Source organism: Poecilia formosa, unplaced genomic scaffold (assembly GCF_000485575.1).
Source record: "Poecilia formosa unplaced genomic scaffold, Poecilia_formosa-5.1.2 Scaffold12, whole genome shotgun sequence".
Taxonomy (NCBI): Eukaryota; Metazoa; Chordata; class Actinopteri; order Cyprinodontiformes; family Poeciliidae; genus Poecilia; species Poecilia formosa.
Window position 1 is genome coordinate 3,713,179 of NW_006799951.1, and position 14,151 is coordinate 3,727,329.

The 14,151-nt window shown below is 37.0% G+C and overlaps 1 protein-coding gene across 1 annotated transcript in view; it reads right to left on the bottom strand.

Moving 5' to 3' along the window:
• The window catches only part of bicc1a (BicC family RNA binding protein 1a), a 63,943-nt gene that overhangs the window by 44,105 nt on the left and 5,687 nt on the right, over positions 1-14,151 (bottom strand). The window lies entirely within an intron of this gene.

The following is a 14,151-nucleotide window of genomic DNA, read 5'->3' on the forward strand; positions in this document are numbered from 1 at the left end:
CAGCATCAAGCATAAGGAACATTACTTAAGTTTGTACGTTAGGTACAAGTTTGTAGAGGGATATATAGCATAACAGAATGGATGGGAAAAAAATCTGATTACATTTACCATGAAGCTTTTTCTCCTCTTAATGGAAATAAGAGGAATACAAAGCCCCCCCCTAAAATGCTCCACCTTCAGCTGAAGTTCCCACTCAACTAAACTTATGTATATAAAAAAGATAAGTTTGTCTCTGTTTGACAATAACACCAAAAACTAAAAAAATAAATCAGTAAAATATTTCTTAAATATATGTTGATGGATAAAAAATGTTCTCTGAAGCCCGTTTTTGTCCAAACAAAACAAGGCTTTAGTGTTGGCAGTCTGTATTATTGAGGTGATTGAAAAGCAGGAAAAAAAGTGGCCCAGAGCTAAAGAGCATATATCTATTCTTCAGCTGTGTGCTCTACATAAAAAAACAATCTGCTTCTGTTTCTTCTCGAAGGTTACCTGAGTTCAGTGCGCTCTCCTCCGTTCCAGCAAACGCGTCCAACTATTCAGCCCAGATTTGCATGTTGCAATCAGTTCTGTCATCAGACCCACTTTGAAAAATATGCACTTAATATCAACAGCTACTTTCATTCGATGGCGATTTGAGAAAACAGTTATGACATTTGAAGGTAATCAGACACACACCCTTGCAATTTTCCCAGTGTGACTTCTTAAATGGATCTCATCACTGTAACAGGATGAAAAGGGCGACGGACATTGGGAGGGAAAGCACCCGGGGCTCGTCGCTGCCAGATGAAGCGGCAGCGTCTGGGATTCATTACCCTGCGGAAAGACGAAGGTTCTGGGAGATTCCACTGTTTTGACGGTAAAGGAATGTAAACAGCGCTTATTTATACGGTTATGACTTCAATCCACACACAACAGTCCGCAAAACAATAGAGACAGAAACCCAAATCACAAGGCAATTTTGACATCAACAATTTCACTGCTGCACAGTTTGAGTTGGACACTGCTGAGGGTTAGCGAACGGCCGAGAGGAAGCGCAAGTTCAAGAAGTTACAACAACTCCGAATGGCACATATGTAAGCCGTCACACGTTTAGTTTTGACATGCTATATGGTAAAATTTATTCTGACATAATAAAAAACCATCTGGTGCCAGATGCATGACCAACGTGTGTTCACCTGTGGCAAACCATCAACTCCATGTTGCGATTCCTTGCACAAATACATTGTTTTAATTAATTAACAATTTGTTTCTCTGCTGTTGCCCAGGGTGACCAAGCTGGCCAAAAATCAATAAAATCAAAAGTTGTAGCATTTCAATAATTATGTTTTTCTCGTTAATAACAATATTTATCTTTTTTTAAGCCTTGTGCGTACGAGGACTGAGGCAAATGGTACAAGTTTTACGTGTGTGGGGTCAGTTGGACCCCATTTCTAAACACAAGGGTTAAAAATAATGTAAAAAAAAAAAAAAACTCTGAACTTTTCCATTTACAATTTTACAATTAGCTTACTTTAACTCAAGTGGTGATAGGAACAGAGAGATTACTGTTAGGACAGAGCAGGATGCATAGGACTGTAAAGATACAGAGGAGCTTGCAAACATCATATGTGGTGTTTTTTAAACATATTTGCACTTTAAAACAGCACTAAAGAGTTTTGTACATCAAAATATTAGCAGTTGAGAAAGTGCAAGTTTTTATTAGCTTACTTGTACCCGCCAATGTCCCATAACTTCTAGAAAAACTGGGTATTTTTTTAAATAAATGTCATTATTATATATGTATTTTAATTTGTTCTTTTGGTTTGTATACTAACACAGATGCTATCTTAGAAACTTAATATTTTTTTTCTTCAAAAATAATTTTTGTTCCCACAATTAAACTTACCAGCCCCTATGAGTCAGGCTGACACCACTATGAAAGGAACTCTGTAAATTAGACCCAGTTTATTTCCAGTATGAGTGAAATGTTTCAAAATTAAGCCAGAGGAAGGAGAAAGTAAGAGGCTACACAGGAACCTGCTGGACGAGACAGGCACCAGAGTTAAGCTAATGGTCTGGAAAGTAAACACAGTCTGCTGCTAGCATATGAACTATTGTTTTGTCTTGAAGTATTAATAAAGTCCTATTTATCTGCAGAGCAGTGTGACATGCTCTCTGGTTATTTTACAAACAATTCATTCCTGATCCCTAAAATACTCTTTTAAAGCTCCATGTTTCTTCAAATAAATGAATGGGTAACACAATATAACACATAAGAGCAAAGCTGAGCTTTTTACTTTCACATATTAAGTTTTGTTTTGGACTTATTTTTTTAAATGATATTGTAGAAAGAACAAGAACAAGTCAAACCTGCAAAAAGATGAAAAAAATACAAAAGTATTTTATTTCAGAAAAAATGGGATTTTTGTCTTTTTCATTATGTTCAGGCACATAACTACATGCCTCTTTTTCCTGAGGAACTAACAGTATGCTTGTGCTGGCAAAACATGGTAATGATTGCTGTTTTCACAATCACCTTTTAACCTTCTCCTCTAAGTGATCCGTTTTTCTCAAGTCTATGATTATCTTCCAATTTTGAATTAAGAAATGAGACCACAACATTTGCCTCCAGTTCTCAAAAAGCTGCTTAGACTTCACATTCCTAAAATTGCTTTCCTTTGACACCACTTCTTCACCACAAGTAGAAACCTACACTGTAAAAAGTCTTTTACACAAAAAAAGAGCAGCAGGGAAGTAGTGGTCCTATATATGTTATATATATATATATATATATATATATATATATATATGTGACTGCAGCAGCTGATGTAACTCAATCAGCTGCAGTCACACAGTTAATATGATGCCAAAGAAGAGAAAGTCTTTTTATGTCCCTCTGTGAATAGTGCATGTGTGTTAGTATCAAAGGTGTGAAACGTTTTAGAGATTTTGGAAAAAAAAAAAGTTTGATTAGCAGATGACTGCATTTTGTATCCTTTGAATTATTTTACTAAAAGGAGATAAATCTATGTCAAAAGTTATCTTTGATTTTAAAAAGCAAACAGAAGTGTGAAGCACACCATCAAAATATCACAAAACTGCACTAGCAGTCCTTAGCCTGTGAAAAAGGTTAACGCCAGCCGCCATCGGCTAACATTTCATAACAAATGACAACTTTGAAAATCCACAGCACGATTACCAAAAGTGAAACAGACAGATACAAAAACAAGACTCAAGAACACACCTGCCTAAACATAAACAAGTCCATTTGGTGATTGTCATATTTCCACAACAGCTATCACTACCAGCTCCTCCTGTGAGCATCGTAGCTCATAAACATGTTCAATAAGACATAGCAAACACATGCAACTTCTCTTTAACCTCTGAATCGAAAAGGGAAAGCAGAGACAAAGTTTGATACATTACTGATAAAGAAAAATGGCTTCGTATTTACTTCTGTCAAGATACAAGTGATTTCCCACCAATCAGGCTTCAAAATAGATTATACATGAGGTTTTTAACCCTGTTTCAATGGACAGATTGTGCTGAAGAGATCACACAAAGAACTGGACTTATTGCTAATTGAACACACCAAGCCTGTTTTGTAACATATCATCTTCAGTACATTTTATATATTCTGTGTTTTTCTTCTTCTGAGAAATGTTTTTATGAACCCTAAGCTTCCTTTTTTCGAAGAACATAAGAAATGATTCAATATCTGTGCTCAACTCGACATCTTCAAATATCCCTTTCAAATGTGAACCACTAATTCAAATCCCAGTTTGCAATAAAGCCTTTTTACAAGACTGGCTTGGTAAAATGTATGCCAAACATATTTAATTATTATCAAAGCTTTTGGCAATTTCTTTAAAAACAAGGATCAAGGTTTGGCAAAAACACATGAATATAACAGAGAAATATCATAACTAACCATTTGTTCTCGCTATGCGACTATCAATCAGCAATAATCCACTTGTAATCCGCTCGGCTTCTCTTCATATGCCTTCTTGTTTTCTGATTTGTTAGCAGATTTGCTAAAATGTATGATTTTTAAAACACCTGTTTTTGATTTGTCTGAGTTGACAAAGTTTGGCTCATCATCTCTACTAACCCCCTTTTAGGCACAAGATACAACTAATCTTTATCAAGGGCAATCTAAGCAATGGCAATTCTTCAAACACTCTCAAAAGCACTTCATTTGTTTATCTTGTTAACATGGATCTGTAAATTAAAAATGGGTATTTTTACAGCTGTGAGGTCGCTCACTGGCATCTACCTCAATATTTTTAATTAGCTGAAGAGTACAAACAAAATTCTGTCTATCTGTAGAAGCTTGTGGAATTAAAAGCTAAAATATGATATAATACTACTTTCCTATTTTCATCATGGCATGAACGGCTCACATCAAGGAACAATGATAAGCAGCAACATGTATTTTTGCCTGATCTTCCCTGATAAAATGTACCAGAAAATAAACCCTATCAGAACATTGATATGGTTTATCCATTTGGTGTTCCTTAGATAGAAGAACACTATCTAAACCCAATGTAACCTATTTTTGTTTTTAGATATTGAAGCTCATGGAAACCAGCGGCTGAAATCACACTGAAGTCTTGCCATTACATTACAATGCAAATTCGGGCCACTATTGATATCCAATATAAACACTGACGTCACACCAATACAATAACTGATATTTACCGAAACTGAACATTTTTCCATACTCTCTCAACATTGTAAAATAAACGATGCATCACTAACACTGCTTCTCTGCTTCAGCTGAACACCCATAATCCCATGCTGCATTCCTATCACTTACTTCTACATACCCCCAAAAAAAATACCACATAGTCAACACCCTCCCCGTCCTAAAACACGCACACACAAACGGCGACGACATGGAAATAAATACTGGTTATTGGTATCGGTTCAGATTCCCTTACGGAGCCGATACCTTTATGTTCAAATCTAACCAACAGCCAACACCAATGTCAAAGCTCATAGATTGTGCATCTCTGGTAAAAATGCTTTGCTCCTCTGTAAAATTTCAGCATGGAGGCATCTTCTTCACATATGGACTGCGTTCTTGAAATGTTTAAAAGATGTTCCGGGAAGTGAGGGGCGCGGGGGGTTTCAAATGCATTCTTGAACTTCTTTGGAGCGTTTTCCACCCAGCTCAGTGATAGAATGTCTATAAAATCAGCAGGTGAGAGAAAATGTGCAAATATGACGTGAAGCCAGAGGATCAGCTACGAGTGAGTGAACGTGCTCGGCGTGAGTTGTATGTCGCATTCTTCTTGACATTGTAGATTTGCTCGATAAATGTGGTATTCCTAAAACGCAGCACGTGGCGTCAGGTGCTTTTCTGAGAGTTTTACAATCAGTGATTTCCACAACCTACTTCATGCGTCATATTTAAAGCTTTTTTTCTGCTACCAAAAGACCAGTTTCCCCACAAAACTGTGGCGGTGGTGAGATGGTCCATCTCCAAAAGAAGAAAGAAAGAAAGAAAAAAAATCATTCACCACGAATTATGCATGTGAAAAACATCTGAACCCAATCGGCTGCATGTTCTCATGAATCCTCTCAATGCTCATGGAAGAAAAAGAAAACAGACAATACAACTGATAGCATTTGACCTGGCTGCTTTTCCACAGAAAGGGCTGCTCTCATTCATCCAGACTACACGTCTTCCTCCGCTAACAGAATGTTTCTACAAGCGCTCAACCTTGTAGCTGACAGGTAGTTGGCAGTGATGGGATTGAAAGCTAAATGAAAACAGATAACTCTGTTTCCCCGTGAGCCGTTCTGGGATACTTTTATTTATGTTGGCATCTTAGCAACAGATTCCAGCACCTGAGACACCTTTCAGCTGTTTCTACATGGCAACAGGGCTATCTATTCTCCCATTCATGACTGATGCAGCTGAAGGAGAAACAGCTGTCTGGTTTATATGATCTGCCGTATCAGTGCTGCCAGAGAAGCTTTCTAAGTTTTCAACATAGACATTGTTTTTCAAAGGAAACTGGAAGGTTGTTACCCCCTTTTTTAGGCACCCCCCCCCTAAAAAAACATTAATATTTTACCAATTAATCTTGTTTGTTGATGTCTGTCAGTTGTTAAATCCTGGCTGCTTTTTATCGTCTAATCCACATTCCTTGTTGCAACTCTTAGTCTAAAAATAGCTTCGGGTTTTTTTTGGTTAGAGCAACAGATCACATTCCTAACACATAATTTACTGTCTGTTTTCTGTGTTTCCTGCCTCTTTCCCTTTGCCTGCTAGAGATAAGGTTATGGAAAAAAATAAAAAATTGGTCCATCTAAACCAATTTTAACCTACCAGTGAATCAAAATGATAAAATCCAATATCAAGTATACAAAATATATAGCACATGCATTGAAAGTGGGAGACATAAAGGGCTTTAAGTGACTTTGAACGTAGCATAATTGTTGGTGGCAGACAGGCTGGTCTGACCATTTCAAAAAACTGCTGATCTGCTCGCATTTTCACACGCAACCACATCTTGGGTTTCATCTGAAAAAGATAAAGCAATCAGAGAGCGGGAGTTGTGTGGATAAAAGTGTTTATATCAGAGGTCAGAGGAGAATGAGCAAAGTGGTTTGAGAAGATAGAAACCCAACATCAGCTCAAATAACCAACATGGGTTACAGAAAAAAAAACAAAAAAACAGCTGCCACTCCTGTCGACTGTAAACAGCAAACTAAGGCTAAAGTTGGGCAGTAAAAGATGGCAAAAATATCCCCCTGTTCTGATTAGTTTTGATTTATGCAGCAACATAAAACCATGGATCCAGCCTCCATTGTATCACCAGTTCACACAGTTGAAGGTGAAATGGTTCCGCAGAATTTGCCTTATTATATTAAAGTTTTTAGGTCTCTTATGAGTTCCAGTTACGTTTAAGTGAAATTAGCGTGAAAACATTAACCCATGTATTTAGGCAGTGACAGCCTCCCTGAAACCTTTTCTCTTCTTAGTAGGTCTACTATCCACCATAATCTACATTTAGCTTCACTACATATAAAAGAAACCTGGTCCTTCCTAAAGATATTTCTAAAGTGGCATGTAGCTGTAGTCTTACATAAACTCTTTTCTTGCTGCTGCTTTTCATATGGAGCAGCTTGCTGAGATATTAGGCTAGTTCTAAAAAAGATCAATATTTTATCCCATTACGAATATTTTACTAAACATTTTTTGCAGCATTTACACCTCCAACACACATGCAGTCTTTGATAGAAAACAATTTTGAAACTGAGTTTAAGGTTTATTTAAGTGAACCAGATACAGAGTAATAACTAAACACAAAGGTCCATTTTACATTTGCCCACTCTGGCTTTTTGTACCAATAACCACAAAAATGAAGCCATTTTTATTTTTCTCTTGATACTTTTTCTAACTTTGATTGTGTTTCCAACACGTTACGTCGATGCTGAAACTAAAAGGTGAGTAAAATCAAAAGTTATGCACGAGCCGTGATTGTTTTTGATATAATTTTTAGCCTCTTTAGGACGCTCTGGATCAACTTCTTAGGAATGTTTTTGTAGTTAATTGCCAACAATTAGCAGAGCATATATATCACAAGGTTTTTGTAGGAATCTCAGAGACACTGGAGACGCTTTTTTCTACAGCAGAGCTTAAAATATCCAGATTCTTTTACGCAAGGCCTAAATCCAGCATCTACAGGAATGAGTCAATTTTACTGCTAATAATAAGCTACTTCCAAAGATCTACTGATAACAGTAAGAGACTTTTTATTCACATACACTGGCCTGATATGTAAATATTCCGTTATGTTAGTATAAACACTATTATTTCAAGAACTTCAACTATATAATTCTGTTTCTCAAAATTAAAAAAAAAAAGACCACTGTTTAAATTTTCAAAATATTATGCTTTGTTACTTTAACACTGCAATCACTTAAAACTTTTTCGGACAGCTCATACACACAGCTGACGACATATTTTTGCGCCGTGCCGAAGTTGCCCGCCTGTTCCCAAGCAGCTCCTCTCTTCTCCAACTTCCTGCTCAGTTGCTAGGCAACTATGACATAAAACACATTTACTAAGTGCCAGATGTTCCTGCCTGACAAAGACAAAAGCCTACCGGGAAAACTAGATTCACTGACCCTAAGTTCCCTACAATAGGGAGTCTAAAGATAAAAAAATAATAATAATAATAATAAAAAAAAGTGACCTGATCCTATAACAACAGTTTTATTAAAAATAAATTTCTGCAGCATGTTCAAGAAAACCACAACCATGTTTGTTGAAGAAATAAGATGTTTGTGGTGAAATGTTTGGGTCATCTTCCCCTCTATCTGCCTTGTGTAAACGCTGCCAAAGGGTTACATAATGATGTACATTCCTGGTGCCTGGTATCTAATAGATCCCCCACGGAGCGTAGGGAGTCGACTTCGATAAACATTTCACTGTACTATTAGGAAATCACTGACATTTAATGGTCATGTCTCTTTAATTACAGTGCATAAGACCTTCCTTTTAAAGATGAGACAGATCTGTATAGAAAATTATTTTTATAGGGTTTTTTTTTTCTTTTCTTTTGTTCTATTCCTGAACTTCATTATTCAACCTCTGAGTTTTCTGAAGTGTTACAAATTTCTTAACTTATTTAAGGTTTTGGGAAGTTTCTCTCTTAATAATTAGATTTCCTTTTTGTTCTCCACCCACTCTTTTTTTTATAATTTGAGTAGAAAATGTTCCAGTAATGGCTGGGACTAGACTTTAAAGGTGCACACATAAAACGGCTTCTCTCCAATCAGGGCAAGTGGAGAAAGGCAGATTGTTCTGCTTGTTGAATGAGGAGAGAGAACAACAAACCAAAAGCCAAGGTTATCCACACATAAACATTAAAAAAAAGTGATGCGGAGGGAGGGGTTAAAGGCTGGCAGGTTTGGATGTGTTGGTGCGGCTCCTCTTTGCGTTAGCGTGCTCGTGTGCACCCCCAGTGAAAGATTTTCTAAAATAGCAACCGCAAACCAGACAGAATGTAAATCTGTGCTTTGAAAAGGACTGATGAAAAATAAGTTTGAGGGCCATAGAAAAAAAAAACTGGTATTCATTTCAGCCCATTTACAGCTCCAGCAGCAAAAGAAATGGGTCACGGCACTGCAGCTTGACTCAGAATGTTGAAATAGCACTCCTGGTTTTTTATTTTCTTGAGTAATGAAGTGCAGGTTTTTCTGTAGAGTGAAGCTCAATTATATTACAGCTTCTGAAAGCCTCCTCATGCCCAGCATGAAGGAATTTGACATGTAAGCAAAGCTAAATAAAATTGTTTAATTGCATCAGCATGTTTTAGAAAGAGAGAATGAGTTAGAAAGGCGATGCCAACTAAAAAAAAATGAAACCAGTATTTAAGTTTGCCTTTACAGGACATGCTGAATGTTGTTAACTTTTTATGATTTCAATGACTACTGAGAGTTATAAAGGGACGTCAGCTTGGCTTTCAAAGTACATGGCATTTATTGTAAATGGAAAACACTGGATTACTGTACTGATGCTTTCCACAACATTCATAAGCGCTGGACTCACACTAGTATAGTTTTGTGACTGCCTACCCTGCACAGCGACTATAAAACTCCTATTCAAAGTCGTCAAATACGCCACTGCTATTCTACCTGATAATGTGTAGAAGATGAAAAAACAGCAATGATGCTTGTTTTCAGAAAATGCACAAATTGAGAGGTAAGCTGTTTTCTGGCGTCAGGCAGGTGTGTACTGCTATCCTGATAAATATCCAAAGTAAATGCAACCACTACACCCAAGTTAAAAATAAAAATATTCTTAATTTCTTTTATGTTTTTGTTATTTCCTCGTATTTTTTATTTTTTTATTTTTTGCTATGGAGTCAATAATTATCAAAGCAGTTCTTTAGCTTGACTTAATTTACTGACGGTACATGAACATCATCACTTCAATCCAGGAATTTCCCCAAACATCATAACACAATAAAGTGGAGTAATGTCCATACAGAAGTTAATCAATCTTATTTTTGCTAAATGATGGGGAAAAACATTGTTCAGTTAGTAGGTAAGCTGTTCTTATTGGAATCTAAAACTCTACATAAATCAAGAGTTAAGGCACAGCCATCTACAACACTCCAGTCAGAGTCTGGTATACAAATCTTTCTGAACGACAGATGATTTCCAAATCTAGACACGAGACAGGGATTTTCCTTTCTGTTGCTGGCCCGCTCTCTTGTTTTCCATTCTTTGCAATGTTTCAATCCAACAATAATCTGCTAGAGGTTTCTCTCCAAGTTCCCAGCCTCTCCATCTTTACTTTCACTTTAGTCTCATCACGTATGAAAAAAGCACCGCGACATCTACTACATCCCAAAAACCCAAATACTTCCAAAGTCCATTCGCTTGCATGCATTGTGATGCACATGATAAAAAAAACAAAACAAACAAAAAAAACATGTGTTTTAGAAGTTGCTGATGCCTGAACTTCTCCACTTTTGTGTGAGTAGGTTAAATGAATATTGAGCTGTGGGGTCGGGAAAAGACCGGCGAAACCTGGAAACTTCGGTGACTGTACCATGGGTTTGGAACAACATAGCAGTGTTGAACCGTCAGTGTTGAGAAATAAAGGGGAGAATGTAGGAAAAAATGAAAAGCCAGCAGAACATTCCCCGAAGGACACTCACTTCCTGTCTGTGAGTCTTACTCAGCAGCTGGGGGAAAGAGGAGGCTGAGGCCCCTTTCACTTAGTACCCTCATTATGAATCGGTGGAAAACCTAATGAAGTCATTCTTTGAGTTACAGGAAAAAGACAATAGCTGAATTTTCTTCAAAGGTCAAGTTCAACTACTCGTTCTTCTTTTTTTTCATATTTATTTTTTTTATACTGGCTAAAAGTTTACATTTCTAAAATTGTAGCAGTTATTGCAAATATAACTAATATAATGACTATTGCTAAATGTAAACAACATTACAGCATTAAAAACTCAAAAAGGAAGGCTGACTATTAGGGTTGGGTGGTAGTACAGTATTAAATATGGGGTACGTAAATATTTTTACATATTTATTAAAACTGTCTGTATGCTGTGACCGTATAGTATGAAATAGATGATCTGGGGAAAAAAGAAAAAAGAAAAGAAGGTCCTCTGCCTTCTTCCAGTGCTCCAAGGACTAACTACAGAACTAACACAGCTCGGTCAAAAACAATCAGAGCCAGGAGGAGGGTCTTAGCGTTGCTAATCTTGTGTATGCGCCACTCACACCATCAGTGTGTGAATGTGTGCATGAATGGATGAATGCAGTGTGAAGCAGTTTGGACAAGATAAATCACTACACAAGTACAGCACATCTGCCATGAAACAATTTGTCAAGCTTTGAACATTTCACAAAGCACAGTTCAATCCATCAGCTGAAGAAAGAGCAAAAACTGGAACTCTGCCACGACATGACCGTCCTACTAAGCTGACACGTCAATCACAGAACCATTGCAGCTGTGGCAACCATGGCACAGGTGTGGCAATCTTTGACAGGACAAATATTAGTCATGCCCACTACAAAGTTTGGCCTTTATGGAGGAGGAATAAGATGAAAGCAAATCAAGCAGCGTAGGGGACATATGCTCAGGTCAGAATACATTGAAACAAAACCATTTGAGCTACATGTCAAGCACTATATTTTGTGGAAAACTAACAATGCATGTATCCCTTAATACGTCATCGCCGCAGTAAAACATGGTGGCATCAGCATTATGCTGTGGAGATGCATTTCTTCAGCAGGGACGGAGAAACTAGTTAGTGTTAATGAAACGTTGGGTCTAAATACAGGCTGAGGAGGAAGTTCTCCTTTTAGCAGCAACAAAAGATGTTCACAATAAGGTGGCAGAATTATCACAATATATTGTGTATCCAATATTCATATCGCAAAGGACTGAGAGCAATAGGTGTTCAATAATGTTTTCCAAGCATAACGAAATTGTAATTTACATGCTAATGCAATATTCAGCCAGTTTGTCAGAGTCTCGTGGCATAAGATGCTCAAACGAACATCATTGCCCAAATAGGCCCATTTGGCAGCTGCTCATCGCAGTATTTTACCATTACTGTATTAGTTCCAAGACTTTCTATTTTGCAGCCCTAAGTCACATGTTGGAATGACCCAGTCAGGCCTTTGACATCCTTTGACATTTCCATTCCACTTGACAATTGTGCAACACTTTATCACAAAATCTCAAAAGAATACATTAAATTCTGTCTGTGTGACATCACAACCCCATCTAGACAAATAGCATAATTGTATACCCGGTAATTTTGGCAAACACAGCCCAGCCCTAGTACAGTGATCAGACTGAAAAAAAACATCACTTAGCCTCACTGTTTCACCACTTGTGAACCAATAAATTGTTATTGCAACAATTTACTAATATTACGCCTGTCTCATGGCTCCATAAACTAAACAACAGCCAGAAAGCACAAGAGTTGCTACAACCATTTGGCTATGACAAACATAGTCTACATTAATTATATTTACAGCTATTGATAAAATTGCAAAAAAAAAAAAAAAAATCCTTGCACTCTTATGAAAGAAAAAAAAATCCTTGCACTCTTATGAAAGTATGAAAGAAAAAAAAATAAAACAACGTTGCTGTCCCTCTAACCTATAATAGGTGGTGGTTCAGAAGGGGAAGGCAAATTAGGTAAATGAGGAAAATGATTCACTTAGCCTAATTGTGGGTTGTTGTCACTGTTTTGCAGAAAACATGTTGTTACAATGTGTACACACACTGTCCCCACCAGGAGTCTGAGCTTAATCACAAACACCACAGAACTATCATTACCAGTCTGAGTGTAGAAAACCAGTCCAGAGAGAGAAGGATTAAAAAGTTATGTGTGTTTATTTTTAATCATGATCATTAGGAGAGAAAATGCTGTTTCTTTCCAAAGCCATGTTTTAAGCTTTTCAGGATGAATGTAAAAAACAAAAAAACAAAAAAGAAAACAAAACACACACACACACACACGCACGCTCTCATGCAGCATCTTTCAAGCTTTCGTGTTTCTGTGAAAGTCTCCAAGGTATTAAATGAGGAGTTCTTATAAAGCGTGCCAAGAGTACAACTGTAAACCCAGAGACCATTCAGGGTGAGATTTTGTTGTCACTTCACCCTCTACTTACTGATCTAAAACCCTGGAAACCCAGGTCGCTGCCAGTGATGCAAGTGCTAAACTTGTAGTTGCTGAGCAGTTAATAATTTCCATGTTTTCCCTGATGTAAACCATGCAAAGACATGGAGGCCATGCACAATATCTGACCCAAACAACAGTTTAAGCAAGTAGATTAGAGTTTATTACTGGGAGATATTCCACTTCAGTGATACTCAACTCTAGTTCTGCACTTTTATGTGCCAGTTTTTCCATATTCTCGCCATTAGACAAGGGTCAGAATGAGACTGTCATGTTGTAGTAGCATTTAGTAAAAAATGGTTTGGACACGTTGCTTGGGACTTGTCACCTAGTTTTAAAACAGCATTACCTTAAACATGGGTGATTGGTGGTGTGCTTTTAGTTTCCATTCCATGACTATCTATATTTTACAAGAAAAATGTATATTTTCTATTGTAAATATTGGAAAGTGTAACAGCTTTTAATCTGCCAGCTTGACAGCAGTGTGCAGCAACAGGTGGGGGAGGGGCGGTACTTCAGAACTCTTCTCTACAAATAGCTGGACAAAAATCTAATTAAAATAAATGCATCTAATTCACAACTCCTTCAGCTTCCAACTTGAAAAACTACTAGTTCAAGTAGTTTAAAAAATATATCTCATACAGCATTAGCTAAAAAAAATATACCGTTAAAACAAGGTCAAAATGAAAACATAAAGAAAACATGTGACTGTTATGGTACATTTTACCATCCATTATGGTAAAAATGGATAGACATGCATTTTCAAACTGCTAGTGTTCTGCTGGGTACCCTCTTTAGGAGATCCTCTTTAGGAGATCAATCTATGCCGTCCCTACTACCAGTTCATACCCATATACTCAAAAACATATATGAATATCAAATTATTTCAAATTATTTATTTTGATTAATTGCAGAGATTAAAAAAAATATATAAAATTAACAGAAATCCTGCAGTAATTTATTTGTGTACAACACTGAGCACCCTGTTTCC